This window comes from Pelobates fuscus, chromosome 1, assembly GCF_036172605.1.
Source record: "Pelobates fuscus isolate aPelFus1 chromosome 1, aPelFus1.pri, whole genome shotgun sequence".
Classification (NCBI taxonomy): Eukaryota; Metazoa; Chordata; class Amphibia; order Anura; family Pelobatidae; genus Pelobates; species Pelobates fuscus.
Genome location: NC_086317.1, coordinates 23,897,996 through 23,911,723, shown reverse-complemented (window position 1 = coordinate 23,911,723; position 13,728 = coordinate 23,897,996). Strand labels below are relative to the sequence as shown.

Genomic DNA, 13,728 nt, shown 5'->3' with positions numbered 1-13,728 from the left:
GCATTACTAGCACACGTTTTCCCCTATTTTCTAAACGTGAATTAAATGTGTATTTTTTTTCTGTTTATTAGTGCCTCTAAAAACTAGCGTAAGCAACAAACAAAAAAATAATAATAAGCACTTGGATTTCTATATAAGTACACTCATAGCCAGACAAGTACATCTAAAAGTAGCATAAATGTACAGCTCTAGTGTAGTCATTGCCCTGGTGTAAATTTGTCAAAGGAACAACAATTTTAGATACATAAAACTAGTCTTATGTACATGAAAGGGATTACAAAAATCCACCATAACTACTTCGCCAACAGCGTGACTACACGTGTGATCAATAAGTAATTGTGAGGATTAGGAGCAGTCGATAAAGGTAGTGAAAGGGTTGAAACCAGTCGCTAAGGTCCTTCTTCTATTTAGAATATGAGATCTGTTTTTAGTAGCAGTTGCTGGTAACTCCCTGACCCTTATTATAAAATTTGGCAGACGTTAAACAAAAATAAATAAAATAATTAGCAATAAGTAGCAGCCGGCTGGTAAAAAGTAATGACAGGCATTTAGATTTGCCAGCCCTGCATCTTATGCAAGTATAGAATATTGGCACAAACTGCTTAGTCTATCAAGGGAATATAATTCTCCATCACTCCATGTTTCTTTATTAGAGTTTTCAACAAACTCTGAGAGTTTTCTACAACAGCTTAACTAAATAGATATGGACACTAATAAATGCCATTTTCACGTAACTTTTAAGTAGGGCTGAAAATATTTTATTATAAATAAATAGAGGGGGATATTGGGGTTCACTCACTAACCGATGTTGCACAAACGTGGAAATGTAAGTGCATATTTCAGACCAAAATATTTGAATTGGAAAAATTATCCAACTGGGTTATTTTTGTTGCCAGACTATTTTAAATGAAAAAAATTTGACTTCCTTCTCTAGAATTTCTGGTTTAATAATTTTGCCTGCATTGCAAAGTTTGTTTTATATATTGATTGCATTGTTTTTTAAAAACCAAAACAATTTTTTTAAATAGACACTTTGGGGAAGATTTATCAAAAAGTTCTGTTCTCAAAAGTGGAGTAAAATATAAAAGTGGATGAGTTCCACTGGTTTCCAAAGTTATTGACCAAGGTTAAGTCCTTTAGACCACGGTTTACAGCAGAACACTTAAATACTCCCCCCCTCCCCCCCCCTTATATTTCAGCATCTCTGACATCCTGGATACCCTAATCTTCCTGTTACGGTGTTATTTACTGCAGGTTAGTATTGCATATTATATACAGTCATTGTTAAACCACCGTGGGAGGATGTAGCATTATCTCACAGCAATCCTTTGCTATTATCTCTTAATCATCAGAAAACAAGATTATCTAGAAGACTAAAATAATCGCATCAATGTTATCAGCTATAACCACATCTTACCATATCCCAGATATTATCTTACAGATCTGTTCATGTAAAATAACATTTTATTTTAAATTTTTTAAAAATTATCACCAGCAGAATTTTTGTCAACCTATTAATAAAAAAGTGCAATTCCAGAATACCATAATTGTATGCATTAGATTAAGGTGACCCAATGCTTCTATCAGAAGCGTGACATTCAGTGCCCATATCACAGGCAGACCGTAACGGTTTAACACCCCAACAATCAAGCCAAGGAGCAACAAGTACCCGGTACTGTAAAATAACGTATTATCGGGCTTTACAGTGGCCAGACTTAGAGTATAACAGTATAGAACACTGTGTACATAGAGTCAAGAGTAAACACAGCCAAGCCAAGGTCAAGGATTGGAGAAAATGGACAAATGTCTAAACAGAGCCAAGGTCAAGTAATCAAATGTCAAAGCCAAGTCAATACCAGAATAACATACCACAAGTCAAAATACACTCTTGGGTAACAGAAACCATTGGAGGGTGAAGAAGAGTGGTCATAATGGATATTAATAGCCCCAAGTAGACTTCCATTGGCCTATGTCAAAAGCCAAACACATATGCGACCTGCATCATTTAGATGACTCAGATTGGCTCGGTGTCAAACTATGAAGCACTCAGTATCATTATTGATGATGCTCAGTGTCAGTGGACATGTTTTGGGTCCTGTCAAAAATCATGCAAGAAAACATACACCCGGCCAATTTGGAACGCACGGAAGTCCATCATCCAGGAAGTGTGATGATGTTCCTGAGCAGGTCAGAGAGGAGACAATTGCCAGGGTTATTGGTTGAAACTTTGTCTTTTTAGACATAACAATTTACTTGAAAGCAAGAATTAAGACAATATGCCACAAAAAGGATACTTTGAGAGTTAAAACAGAATAAAGGCAATATGTCCCAAACAGGATATCTTGAAGTAAATTAATAAAGTATTTTAGATACAAGTAGGTTTTAAGTTAGGTCCAAGTAGATTAATAGTTTGTGGAATGTCACACTGCAGCCAGGTTCAGGATGATACAGGGTTGAAATGGTCAAATCTGGTAAGTACTTTCAGTGTGATATAGTACAAGTTGCTTAAAGGATTATGCAGAGTTGCAGCAGTTGAAACAGGTAAGTAGATTCCAGTATAATGAAATACAGGTTGCTTACAAGATCATGCAGTGTTGCAGCAGTTGAGACAGGTAAGTAGATTCCAGTATAATATGGTACAGGTTGCTTACAGGATCTTGCAGAGTTGCAGTAGTTGAAGATAAGAGTTCAGGAGGATTCCGGCGACGGGACACACGGAATCTCAATAGAGGATCAGGATGTTTTCAGGAGCCAGGATACAGGATGTTTTCAGACAGAACACTGACTTCAATGTCAGAACACTAACTGCAGAAGTTCCATGTCAGAACACTGACTTCAATGTAAAGGCCATGAGAAGAGTTGGGTGTGGCCTTTTATAGTAGACTTGGAAGATCATATGAGGTAGGTGAGGGCAACTGAGGATTGACTAGTGGCTAGGGAGGCCACCAGAGGCGAGAAACAGGTATTGCAGCAATAAAATAAAACAATACCTTGGTTGTCAGGATAGTATCCTGACAGGAAGAGAGAGACTATAGCCGGATACATCTCAAGGATCACTCAAACAAAATCAATGGTAAATGGTAGCACCTGGAAAAGGGGGAGTCGACGGCAGAGGAAAAGGAATAGGTCAGGAGATCTACCAGGCACCCAATAAGATTGAAATATGGAGCAACACCCACCGCACCACCAATGGACCAATGGATTATTGTATTAAATTTTGTTTTTGGTCCCTGGGGAAGTCCTCTACGGAGGACGAAATGTGTAGGACTAATTTTTGTTTTAGTTATCATTTTAATTTATCAATTTTATTGTTTTTATAATCATATCCCAATAAAGCATTTTTTCTACATTACACCAGAGTTTCTGAATCCTTCCAATTGGGACCACCAGCAGGAGAATACCACAACCCCCAATTACAACCAGGGGAGGCACCCCGAAGGCCTATATATCACATCCAATTTTGTGAGTGCAACCATGACGTGTCTTGCTATTTAATAACAACACAATATTACACTATGTTTTGTTTTTGTTTGATTTATCTTTTGTAGTGATAACAGCTGAATCCCTCAACTGCATATTATGTCTATATCTTGGAATTGGTTACTATATTGGGAGGTAACCAGAGGGAAGTTGCATATCCAAAGTTAGGTTTCCACTAAACACGGATGAAAAGGTGGAAGAATTGTATTGTATAAGAAGACACACGGCATTGATACTCATGTAAAGGCACTTAGAATTTGCAGAAACCATGACCATGACAATGACAAATTTGGACTTTCACAAAACCATATGTAGAAAGTGTCACCTGTAAACAGTGAGTAATCATATAACGTTTGATGTACAGCCTGTCAATACATTAAAATATATACCTATATAAAAACTGCTTCCTAACATTTCAACAAATGCTATGAAAATAGACGTCTCCAAACAAAGTGAGTGCTATTGCACAAATTTACAGTTTGCCAGACCACCACTTTGGAACTGTTCCCCACACAGAATTACTCCATGGCAACCTGAATTACCTTGCACATATACAATATAAAACATACATGCAGCTATAAACTTCTAAGCATCACACATACATATATATGCTCACCTACTTCAAATGAGCAGCAGTAGAGTTCTTAAAACTCCCATGCTCTCTGTTTTGGAGCTGGTTGTGATCCTAGTAGGAAAGATGGTGTAACGGAACGCAGTATGATAGTCCACGATCTCCGTTGGTATCTTAGGTAATCCACAGTCAGAGTTAGAAAGCACGGCAATATCCCCAATCCTCCCAATAACCGGACGAAACACAGTTTGGGAGTCAACTACCTCGCTTTATTCATAGACTTCCATATTTATGAAGTTCCCCTTGCAAGGGGTTTCCTTACAGATGTTTCCTTACAGAGTGGGACTTTGGGTTTTACCTGTCCGTATATGGAGGCAGTAACAGACTCTGCCCTAGGTGGTGTCTCTGGTGTGCGGTTTGCCATCAGATAATCATGCACATCTGACATCAGCACGGTCATTATCTCCATGGGTACTGGCTGTGGCAGAAAAGCCATCCTGGTTCTCAGCTCTCTCTGGTATGGGGTCTCTTCCATGGCTGGTGGAGGTGTAACGCTGCGAGCTCCGTCTCCCTCCATCAGTTCAGCGATCAGCACAGCTTTGGATTTGTTGCTGGCTATCTTACCCCTGGCTTCCAGTAGCTCCTTTAAAGTCTGCCGTTTCAGTACGGTATAATCAATCTCCATACGAATTGCCCTTGCTTTCCTCGTTCGGTAGTTTCCGTTTACACGAACACTGCTTTTCGGCTGTAAGGTTCGGATCCCACCGCTACCACCAATTGTAACGGAACGCAGTATGATAGTCCACGATCTCCGTTGGTATCTTAGGTAATCCACAGTCAGAGTTAGAAAGCACGGCAATATCCCCAATCGTCCCAATAACCGGACGAAACACAGTTTGGGAGTCAACTACCTCGCTTTATTCACAGACTTCCATATTTATGCAGTTCCCCTTGCAAGGGGTTTCCTTACAGATGTTACAGGGGATTTCTCCCATCAGGCAGCATGATTATCCCAACAGGCATTGCTGCACGAGAGGGATCCTCCCACTAAAATGGACGATTAAGTGGATTATCCCCTCGTGCAGCAAAACTGGCAATTCACATAGAAATCCATATTTCACACAATATTACTCGCTTTCATACGAATGACCATTCGGTAGGTAGCTGGGGTCTGCGGGCACATTTAGTGAGAATACCGCTCAGATCCCAGCTAAACTAACCGAACGCCGCACAAAATACACTTAACCATCGAGTTCGGTTTAAAACTACCGAACATCGATGGGGAACAGAATGTGGCGAACGCGGAACTCCCGAACGCTCTGGAAGTCCAGCGGTGTTCGGATCATTGAGTAGCCGTTTTCAGTTCCAGGCTCTCGACGACCGAACACCGCTGCAGAGACAAAGGATCCAAGATGGCCGACCGCCGCATGGTCGGTAGCCGAACGACGGCCACCTAGGAGAGCCTTCAATTACCGATTGCAACATTGTTCGTACTGACTCCGGGACCCGATATGGAGCCTGTCGCATAGGTAGCTGTCCCGGGGTTTCAACTCGGTGGGTGGCCAGCGGAGTGTACCCAGGTAAATTGGAGAAGGTAGCCCCTTTAGCTACAATCAGCGCTTGTACCTGTGCACGCTCTTGAAGGCTTAGCCGCTCCCCCAGCTGAACCCCCCGTGAGGGCTATATCGGCTCTTCCGGTTCTAGCAAGTCAGGTAGGGGCAGATTCTCCTGATCTTCTGAGGCGGAGGCACAGATCGCCGTCACATCCTCTATCCTCTCATGGTAGGGTTTGAGCATGTTCACGTGGAGCATGCGTCTCTTCCCTACCCCTGAGCAGGGGCCAATCACATAGGTAGTGTCGCATCGCTGCTCTACTACCTGGTATGGGCCTTGCCAGATGGCCTGCAGCTTGTCTGTGCGGATGGGTTTTAGAATCAAAACCTTCTGTCCCACCTGAAAGCTGCGGTCTCTGGCTCCTCTATCGTACCAGCGCCGCTGGCGTTGCTGGGCCGCCTGGAGGTTGGTGCGCACAGTCTGAGTCAGCGCCTCCAGACAGTCCCGGAACTCCAGTACGTATGATACGATAGGGGTCCCGTCTGTATTACTCTCTCCCTCCCAATGTTCCCTAATCAAGTCCAAGGGTCCCCGCACCCTCCTCCAAAACAGTAGCTCAAACGGGGAGAATCCTGTCGACTCCTGGGGGACCTCTCTATATGCAAAGAGTAGGTGAGGTAGGAACCTCTCCCAGTCTTTGTGGGTTTCCCCGAACGTACGAAGCATCTGCTTCAGCGTACCGTTGAACCTCTCGCATAGTCCATTGGACTGGGGGTGGTATGCGGAATTGACTATTGGCTTAATGCCACATACTTTCCACATATGTTGGGTGACCTCGGCAGTGAATTGGGTGCCCCGGTCAGATATTATTTCTTGGGGGAACCCTACTCTGGAGAATACTTTCATTAAGGCCTCAGCTACGGTTTCAGCATGAATGTTAGTGAGGGCTACAGCCTCTGGGTACCTGGTGGCGTAGTCCACTACAGTTAGGATATACTTTTTACCAGAGGGGCTGGGCTTTGGCAGGGGCCCCACTATGTCTACGGCTACCCTGCTGAAGGGCTCTGCAATAATGGGTAGGGGACATAGCTTGGCTTTGTGGCGGTCCCCTCGTTTACCTACTCGCTGGCAGATGTCACAGGAGGTGCAATACTGTCGCACGTCCTTAGAAATTCCGGGCCAGAAGAAAGCATGCGTTAGGCGATATCTGGTGCGGGTCATCCCTAGGTGTCCGGACAAGGGAATATCATGAGCGATCCTAAGTAGCTCCTGCCTATATTTCTGGGGTACCACTAACTGTTTGGTTGTCAGGGTGACGGACCCTCCCACTTCCCTTGCCGCAACGCGGTATAATAACCCTTTCTCCCACGTGTACCGCTCCCCCTCTAGCCCTGCCTGGTCAGTGTGTACCCGGTCCCTATATACTTGTAGGGTGGGGTCTGTCTTTACTTCTGTCGCAAAGGTAGTCGGGGTATCCCAGGACATGTGAGTCGTGTGGGGTTCATGGTCTCTTACCTGAGCCTCAGAGTGTATCGGTGTAGCCGTGGTGCGAGCCTGCTGCCGGGTAGTCACTGGATGGGCTTCCTGGTATGGAGCCTGGGTTATAAAAGCAGAAGTCATCTGGCCCAAGTCATTCCCCAGTACAACATCTGCGTGTAAATTTTGCATAAGCCCCACTTCCACAGTTCCCTCTCCCACACCCCAATCCAAATGTACCTTGGCAGTGGGTAGCCGGTATACTGCTCCCCCTGCCACCCGTACTGCCACTGATCCGCCAGTGTGAGTTGAACCTGGGACTAAATGCGGTGCAACCAAAGTTAGTGTGGCTCCCGAATCTCGGAGCCCTTGTACCTCCTTCCCTTCCAGGGTCACTAGCTGACGATGATGCTGTCGGTTGTCGGTGGCTCGGACCGACATCACCTCGTGGAGTACTCCCAGAGGTTCCTCGGTCTGGGCGCTCAGCATTTCCTGGGTGGCTGGTGCTACTTGATAGTGATGCGCAGCAGCCCTTGGTGTCAAATTTTGTCGCACCTGGTTCCACGCTTGTCTGCTCCGATTTTGCGTGCACTCTCGGGAAATATGTCCCCACTGTTTGCAGGTGTTAGCCCGGCCATTGTATCGAGAGGGGGGTGGTGGATTATTTGGTGCGGGCCTGGACAGGGTTACTGTGGGGCCGGTAGGAGAAAAGTTACTGGGTGGCCCGGTAATTCGAGGGAAAGTCTTACTTTGGAGTCCGTGATGCCTCCTGGCATCAAAATGTTGATCCGCTAGTCTAGCCGCTTCGGTTAGGGTGAGTGGTTTTCGATCTCTCACCCATTCTTGTGCTTCTGGGGACAAGCCATTAAAGAATTGCTCCAGCAGCATTAACTGCCGTAATTCTTCCATATTGGTAGCGTTGCTGGCTTGTATCCAGCCTTGTGATGCTTGATCCAGCTTGTGCGCCCACTCTGCATGGGAATCTTTCTCAGGTTTGCGCAAGCCCCTGAACTTGCGCCGGTACGCCTCTGGGGTAATGGCATACCTCTCCAAGATCGCCCTCTTTACTTTTGGGTAATCTTTGCTGTCCTCTCGGGGCACAGCGCGGTAGGCTTCGGCTGCCCTGCCCGATAATTTGCCTGCCAGTAGGGGTACCCATACTGCGGGTTCCAAGTCGTGCAAATCACACAGCCTCTCGAAATCCTGTAAATACCCGTCAATCTCGTCCTTTTCTTCACAAAACACTTTAAACGCGTGATGTGGGACTTTGGGTTTTACCTGTCCGTATATGGAGGCAGTAACAGACTCTGCCCTAGGTGGTGTCTCTGGTGTGCGGTTTGCCATCAGATAATCATGCACATCTGACATCAGCACGGTCATTATCTCCATGGGTACTGGCTGTGGCAGAAAAGCCATCCTGGTTCTCAGCTCTCTCTGGTATGGGGTCTCTTCCATGGCTGGTGGAGGTGTAACGCTGCGAGCTCCGTCTCCCTCCATCAGTTCAGCGATCAGCACAGCTTTGGATTTGTTGCTGGCTATCTTACCCCTGGCTTCCAGTAGCTCCTTTAAAGTCTGCCGTTTCAGTACGGTATAATCAATCTCCATACGAATTGCCCTTGCTTTCCTCGTTCGGTAGTTTCCGTTTACACGAACACTGCTTTTCGGCTGTAAGGTTCGGATCCCACCGCTACCACCAATTGTAACGGAACGCAGTATGATAGTCCACGATCTCCGTTGGTATCTTAGGTAATCCACAGTCAGAGTTAGAAAGCACGGCAATATCCCCAATCGTCCCAATAACCGGACGAAACACAGTTTGGGAGTCAACTACCTCGCTTTATTCACAGACTTCCATATTTATGCAGTTCCCCTTGCAAGGGGTTTCCTTACAGATGTTACAGGGGATTTCTCCCATCAGGCAGCATGATTATCCCAACAGGCATTGCTGCACGAGAGGGATCCTCCCACTAAAATGGACGATTAAGTGGATTATCCCCTCGTGCAGCAAAACTGGCAATTCACATAGAAATCCATATTTCACACAATATTACTCGCTTTCATACGAATGACCATTCGGTAGGTAGCTGGGGTCTGCGGGCACATTTAGTGAGAATACCGCTCAGATCCCAGCTAAACTAACCGAACGCCGCACAAAATACACTTAACCATCGAGTTTAAAACTACCGAACATCGATGGGGAACAGAATGTGGCGAACGCGGAACTCCCGAACGCTCTGGAAGTCCAGCGGTGTTCGGATCATTGAGTAGCCGTTTTCAGTTCCAGGCTCTCGACGACCGAACACCGCTGCAGAGACAAAGGATCCAAGATGGCCGACCGCCGCATGGTCGGTAGCCGAACGACGGCCACCTAGGAGAGCCTTCAATTACCGATTGCAACATTGTTGCAATCGGTTGATTAGTGCCACACGACTGTGAGTGTGTGGTCTACCTGGGGAGCCCGCATTCGTTTGGCGAACGGCCCGGATAGCCGTGTTTCGTCAAACGAAAGGTTTGCATGCTGGTAGCGTACGGCTGCCAGCATGCGAACGGTCATAATATAGTACAGACACAAACAAGGTACACAGTAACACATTCAGCCTACGGACAACCTTCGTTACATATAGTTCAGAAGTGGCTAGGTTTGCCACAGATGGCATTCAGGCTACAGGTGGATGGGATGTAAGTTCTGGTGGTGGGTTACTTTATATAACAGTGTAACCAGTACATTAGATCATGAAGACATGCAGCACAGAATGTGTAGTGGCCACTCAGTTATTTGTTTGTTTCAGTTTTGCCTTTCCTGCTTATTAATGAATGTTATGTAACACGGCAGGTACACATTTTTTTTTTAAAGTACTTTATTTATGATTGAAGCGCTTGACATATACATAGTAAACAGTATACATTGCCACAGTTATGCTATTACAGTCAGATTCCTTGGTATTGATACATTCCACGGTTTTCCTCCGTCATCATTGGCCTATTGTTCGCAGGTACACTTTTAACAAAACATACTTACCAGAAAAAAACAAAAAAAACTTCCACCCCCTCCAAAGTCCTGCCATAACTTTGAACTTTGATAAATGCATCACTGGGGGTATTTTTTGTAACTTTTTAAAACTATAATTTTGCTGGAAAATTGCTGGCAAGGTATAGGTTCAAACATAGTTGTCAGGTTTATACACTTTAATGTCAATTCCAAATCTGGCATTTCCTAATCTACAGACTTAGAGAAGGAGAAATAATTCTGCAGTCTACAATCACAGGACCCAACATTTCATTACCACGGCTGGATACCCTTTAGGTACTAAGATAACAAGTCTGATGATTTACATGAATGCCCTATAATAATGGAGTCTATAGGTTAATTCAGTCAGATAGGGAAGAAATGCAAAATCGCTGATGGCTGAATTTGGACTATGGGTCTCTAAAACAATACCTGACAAACTATAATAAAAAGAGGATACATCAGAGAGAAAAGTGAATTAATTACCTAATCAGATATATTTGAATTTTTATGCAGTTGAGAGTATTAATCATTACCCTTTCCTCCATTCACATAGCCTAGTTGCCCCTTGTTACCCTTTATAACCACAGTTCATTATTCCTGATTCTTTATTTAGTGATGTTTAATTACATACTGGCTGTACTCAGAGTGATACAGACATGCTCCATCACCAGTTTACATGCCGCAACCTATGACTGTATGTCAGCAGCTTGGTTCCTACTTTTAGGTCTACTCTGCTTATGTACTTATACAAGACAAACGTTATCTCACCAACACATACAAATATTGTCCAATTATTCAAACTATTGCCTTATTTCTTCATACATGAAGGTAATTTATAGTCAATTGCAGAAACAAAGAAATAACTGCACAGGAATGTAAACTTACCACCAGGTATTAGAACGGACATTATCTGAGGATGAGTAAATGCAGGATGAGAAACATTACATTTCACTTCACTCGCATTGATTCCGTGTTCGCTGTATGTACTAATAACTGTCCAAGTATTGTCCGGCTCCATTCTACTGTTGGTAGCAGTGTTATTTGATTCCGGAATCCAGGAAATATCAGCTGCTGGATTTCCACCAACAGCACGGCACTCAGGAAATCCATCTCGGTTTATCATCAGAGACACGGAAGGAGGAGCTGGGAAAATAAATGGTTTAAATATTTTTTTTTTAATGTATTTAACTTGGTTTTATTTAAAAATAAAACCCTTGATCAACTACAAGAGGGCTTCATAAATATAAGACTGTGCCAGACAGTAAGGTTGTTAGATGTGTTCTGATTGGGGAATGTGAATGGAAGCTCTTTAGGTGGAGAATTTCACATCTTTATTGTTCTTACTATAAAGAACCCTTTCCTATGCTGTAAGCTAAAACTCCTTTCTTTCAGTCTCAATTAATCACCTCTTGTCTGTTGTATATTCCTGCTAATGAACAGGTTAGCACAAAGCGGTTTGTACTGACCGTGTATATATTTGTATACAGGGCCGCCACCAGAAATTTTTGGGCCCCTAACTGAGCTCAGGGTCTGGGCCCCTAGGGCCCACCTCCAAATACCGCCCACAGGGTCCGCCTCCAAATACCACCCACAGGAATACACACACAAACACACACACTGATACAAAAGGACACAGATACATACTAACATACACACATACTGAAACAGACATACACGCATACAGACATACATACTGACACACACATACTGAGACATACACACATATACAGACACACAGGCATACATAGTGACAGACAGACACATACTAACATACATACAGACACACATGCATGAGGAAATAAAGACACATACATACATACAGACACCGACATACATACAAACATACACACATACTGACAGACATACAGACACCGAGACATCCATACACAGACATACATTCATAATGACATACAGACATACACAGACATACATTCATAATGGCATACAGACATACATACATTCAAACTGACATACATGCATATATACAGACGTACTGACAGACAGACATACATACATACTAACATACATGCATACACACAGACATGCCTTCATAATGATATGCATACATACATTCATACTGACATACAGACATACATATATACATACAGACATACATTGATACTGGAATACATACATACAGACAGACATACATACATATATACATATATACAGACAGACATATATACATACAGACATACAGACATATATACATACAGACATACTGACAGACATACATAATGACATACATTGATATATGCATACATACAGACATATATACATACATAGACATACATACATAGACATACACACTGCTAATTTTCCAGCCACCCTCCTGTCTCTTACCTTTTCGTTGCAGGAGGGTGGCTGGGGCTGTTGAGAGTAGTCGGCACGGCTCTCCCTCACTGCCTGGCTGGCGGTCCTCCCGCTCACAGTGACCTGGGCGTAAGTTACCTCCCAGCAGCAGTTGCTGCGTTTTTTTTTTTTTCCAAAGGGGCCCGGTTGCGCTATACTGCGGCCACAGTGCTGACCGGGCCCCTGAAGATATAGGGCCCATTGGGTGACCCTAAGTGCGTGGGCCACCCGATGGGCCCCATCAGCGTGCGGGCCCCAGTGCAACTGCATAGGCGGCAGTTCTGCCGCTACACGTGGGGCCTGGGCGGCCGGGCCCCCCCAGGGCCACCGGGCCCGTGACAACTGTTATGGTTGTCACCCCCTGATGATGGCCCTGTTTGTAAAGTGTTATCATATCCCTCTGAGGTGTCTTTTTTTCTAAGGAAAACAAATGCAGTTTTTCTAGCCTTTCTCTGCAACTAATGTTTTCCATCCCCCTTATTAACTGTGTAGATCACCTATGCGATTTTTTCTAAATCTACAATATACTTTTTTAAAATAGGTGCCCAAAATTGCACCGCATATTCTTTTCTCATCAGTTCACTGGACTAACAGCACTTACTCCTTTCACTCTCCCTTCTCTAAAGATGGGAATTTTTTTGTAATCAGGGGTTCCGTTGTACATTTTGTTTTACAGCTTCTGAAGTTGATCTCCAACACTAATTATTAGTTAATTAAAACCACTCACAAATGAGCGTTTGAAGAGCTAGGCCCTACAGACAACATAGAGAATGTAATATAAAGCTTGGAGCTTTTGCTAAAACCTATAGGCTGCCCTGTATGAGTCAGGAGCCAACATTTGGATATGATCAAGCTTTACTGTTTTAGTCATTTATTGCTGTGTTGGTAATATATCGAAGAATTATGCTTCTTTTTCAAAATAGATAATATGATCACCAAGATTAATGTAAATATGATTTTATGATAATCATTAAATCCAATCCCTTCCTTCCCAAAGATAGAGATGGACTAAAATGGACAAACTATTTTACTATAAAAAAAGAGGAACTTTGTATAGAAAATCTTACTGAGATGAAATAAAAACAAAAAAATGTTTTTTAAGTGTTTTGTGCAATTCACAAACTTCAGACAGCCCTCCCTATTAACTTGTAGAATTAAGTATATCACAATCCTAACAATCACAAAACAGCAGTATATCATTACCTGGCCGGTCTGGATAGATACAGCTGGCAACATACACTCAGTCTCACTCAATGTAGATGTTTTAATGCATTCTGCTGTAACC

General features: G+C 43.7%; 1 long non-coding RNA gene across 1 annotated transcript in view; it reads right to left on the bottom strand.

The window, feature by feature from the left end:
- Positions 1-11,085, bottom strand: part of LOC134586581 (uncharacterized) — a 39,139-nt gene extending 28,054 nt beyond the window's left edge. Inside the window, exon 1 of the long non-coding RNA XR_010086580.1 lies at positions 10,980-11,085. This is a non-coding gene — a long non-coding RNA (uncharacterized LOC134586581). The remainder of the gene's footprint in view (positions 1-10,979) is intronic.
- Between the last annotated feature and the right edge of the window lie 2,643 nt (positions 11,086-13,728).